The sequence below is a fragment of the Apium graveolens genome, chromosome 10 (genome assembly GCF_009905375.1).
Source record: "Apium graveolens cultivar Ventura chromosome 10, ASM990537v1, whole genome shotgun sequence".
Taxonomy (NCBI): Eukaryota; Viridiplantae; Streptophyta; class Magnoliopsida; order Apiales; family Apiaceae; genus Apium; species Apium graveolens.
Window position 1 is genome coordinate 85,564,399 of NC_133656.1, and position 3,812 is coordinate 85,568,210.

The 3,812-nt window shown below is 41.6% G+C and overlaps 1 non-coding gene across 1 annotated transcript; it reads right to left on the reverse strand.

Annotated features, from left to right (window-relative positions):
- Positions 1 to 234: 234 nt before the first annotated feature.
- LOC141694273 (small nucleolar RNA R71) lies at positions 235 to 341 on the reverse strand. Its single transcript, XR_012563593.1, has one exon. It is a non-coding gene; the product is annotated as a small nucleolar RNA R71 (small nucleolar RNA).
- Positions 342 to 3,812: the final 3,471 nt, after the last annotated feature.

The window sequence follows — 3,812 nt, forward strand, 5'->3', positions numbered from 1 at the left end:
GGAGGAGCTGCGACTGAAGAACCCAACATGCACATAAGGAATTTTGTCGAGATCTGCAGTACTTTCAAATATAATGGCGTGACCGATGAGGCTATCAAGCTGAGGCTTTTCCCATTCTCACTGAGGGATAAAGCTAAGGACTGGTTACATTCTGAACCAGCTGGGTCCATCACTACTTGGCAAGATCTTGCGCAAAAGTTTCTGGTGAAGTTTTATCCAATGGCAAAAACTGCTGCTATGAGGAGTGCTCTTACTCAGTTCGCGCAGCAACCTACAGAATCTATGTGCGAAGCTTGGGAACGCTACAAGGAAATGTTGAGAAAGTGTCCACATCATGGAATGCTCGATTGGATGGTGATCACTGGTTTCTATAATGGTTTGGGGGCTCAATCTCGGCCCATGCTCGATGCAGCAGCTGGAGGCGCCTTGTGGGCCAAAAGCTATACTGAGGCTTATAATCTTATCGAGACTATGGCTGCAAATGAGCATCAAAACCCAAATCAGAGGATGATGCCTGGGAAGGTAGCAGGTATTCTGGAAGTCGATGCAGCCACCGCTATTGCAGCGCAGCTCCAAGCGCTGTCTATAAAGGTCGATTCTCTAGCTACCTACGGAGTCAATCAAATAACGATGGTCTGTGAGCTTTGTACAGGTTCTCATGCTACAGATCAGTGTTCTCTTGTCAACGAATCTGTTTAGTATGTGAACAATTATCAGTGACAACAGCAGCCTGTGCCAGCTATTTATCATCCTAACAACAGAAATCATCCAAATTTCAGCTGGGGTAATAATCAGAATGTTATTCAGCCACCATATCAGTAAGGTGTGAGTAAACAGTTCAATCCACCTGGATTCCAGCAACCACAGCAGTATGCTCAAAGGCAATCATATCCTCAATAGGGAAGTGCAGCTGCACCCACTAGTGCTGATTTTGAGGAACTTAAGCTGTTGTGCAAGAGTCAGGCGGTTTCTATCAAGACCTTGGAAAACCAAATCGGTCAAATAGCTAATACAGTGCTCAATCATCAACCTGGAACACTTCCCAGTGACACGGAAGTACCAGGCAGGAAGGAAGCTAAAGAGCAAGTCAAGGCTATTATCTTAAGGTCTGGGAAAGTTGCTGATGCTGAAAAGGCAAAAGAAGGAGAAGCTGAAGTTGGAGATGAAGAAGCTAAGCAAAAGGAGAAAGTGGCGGAACCAAGGAAGACTATTGTTGAACATACTCTGCCTGAGGGTAATATAGGGGAGAAATAGCTCTATCCTCCACCACCTTTCCCTAAGAGATTGCAACAACAAAAGATGGATAAGCAGTTCGGTAAGTTTCTGGAGGTGTTCAAGAAACTTCACATCAATATACCTTTCGCTGAGGCTCTGGAGCAAATGCCTAGTTATGCAAAGTTTATGAAGAGTATTCTTTCAAGGAAGGTGAAACTGGATGACCTTGAGACCGTTGCTCTAACGGAAGAATGCAGCGCTGTGCTGCAGTAAAAGTTACCTCCAAAGCTTAAAGATCCAGGTAGCTTCACCATTCCTTGCACCATTGGCAAGTTGTCATTTGACAAGTGCCTTTGTGATTTGGGAGCAAGCATCAATATGATGCCATTGTTGATCTTTAAAAAATTGGATTTGCCTGATCCAAAACCCACCTACATGTCTCTACAATTGGCTGATCATTCTATTACTTACCCAAGGGGCATAGTGGAGGATGTGCTAGTCAAGGTGGATAAGTTCTTCTTTCCTGCAGACTTTGTTATTCTGGATTTCGAGGAAGATGAGAAGATTCCCATAATCTTGGGAAGACCTTTCTTGGCTACTGGCCGTACCTTGATAGATGTGCAGAAAGGTGAACTTACTATGCGGGTGCAGGATCAGGATGTGACCTTCAATGTATACAAAGCAATGAAATTTCCTACAGAAGATGAGGAGTGCTTAAAAGTGGATGCGATTGATTCTGTTGTTACTTCAGAAATTGATCATATGCTAATTTCTGATGCATTAGAAAAGGCATTAGTGGGGGATTTCGACAGTGATGATGAAGATGGCAACGAGCAATTACAATATCTTAATGCTTCTCCCTGGAGGCGAAAGCTGGACATGCCGTTTGAATCTCTTGGTACTTCTGACCTCAAGAATGCTGAAGGAAAGCTCAAACCATCAATTGAGGAAGCACCTACCTTGGAGCTTAAGCCATTACCTGAACATTTGAGGTATACTTTTTTAGGTGATGCATCTACTTTACCTGTTATTATTGCATCTGACCTTTCAGGTAGTGAGGAGGACAAGCTCTTAAGGATTTTGAGAGAATTCAAATCAGCTATTGGATGGACCATAGCAGACATCAAAGGGATCAGCCCTTCATATTGCATGCATAAGATTGTGCTAGAGGAGGGTAGTAAGCCAACTGTTGAGCAACAGCGCAGACTTAATCCTATCATGAAGGAGGTGGTGAAGAAAGAAATTCTGAAATGGCTGGATGCAGGCATCATTTACCATATTTCTGACAGTTCTTGGGTGAGCCCCGTGCAATGTGTACCTAAGAAAGGAGGTATCACTGTGGTAGCAAATGAGAAGAATGAGCTCATTCCCACTCGAACAGTTACAGGATTGAGAGTATGCATGGACTACCGAAAGTTGAACAAGGCCACGAGGAAGGATCACTTCCTTCTTCCATTTATTGATCAGATGCTTGACAGGTTGGCTGGTCATGAGTATTATTGTCTTCTGGATGGTTACTCCGGGTATAATCAGATTTGTATTGCACCAGAGGATCAAGAAAAGACTACCTTCACTTGTCCATTTGGCACGTTTGCTTTTCGCAGAGTTTCGTTTGGGTTATGTGGCGCACCAGCCACTTTTCAGAGATGTATGATGGCTATATTCTCTGACATGATTGGAAATAATGTTGAGGTGTTCATGGACGACTTCTTCGCCTTTGGACATTCGTATGATGAATGTTTGAATAATCTTCGTGCCGTGCACAAAAGGTGTGTGGAAACTAATTTGGTGCTCAATTGGGAAAAATATCATTTTATGGTGCGTGAAGGCATAATTCTCGGGCATAAGCTCTCTAGCAAGGGTCTTGAGGTGGATAAAGCCAAGGTGGAAGGTGGGAGTCATTGAAAATTTTCCACCACCTATTTCTGTGAAAGGAATGTTGGGAACCACGGACTTGGGGTGTTACTACGTTTTACGATAAAGATTACGAAAAGAAGATTACCTTGTTAATGGTTGATTCCACGCTCTTCTATTGTATTCCCAAATTCCCTTGAGCGAAGTGTGGCCTCCGTCTTCTCAAGTTATCCTCTCTTCTTGCTCCTTGGTGGCTACAATATGTTTTCACACAATTCCAAGCAAGAAGAGAATAAGAATATATATAGGCTACAATAGGGACCATGGATAATTAGGTTGGGCCTTCTAATTACATCTTGAGCCTAGCCAATGTAATTAAATATTAATTCAATCCACTAAAGAATTAATATTTGCACTACCTTTCCTAATACCGTAATTTAATTAATTCGGTTCCAATATTATTTGCTTATTAAATTCCCCATGTTTAAAATATCATATATCCATTAATTAAATAAATTACTGATAATTTATTTAATTAATATCTTTTATCCTTGATCATCCACTCAACCTTTATTCAATTATGCCAGAATAAATTCCACCTGCAGGGTTTCACATAATTAAATCTTTTTGAGCTTTCAAGGGGACATCATTAACCCGAATATTATCAGGACATGGATTCCTTCAATAAATAATATCCACCATGTATATAATTCCATCACCCAAAATATAATGATATAATTCAA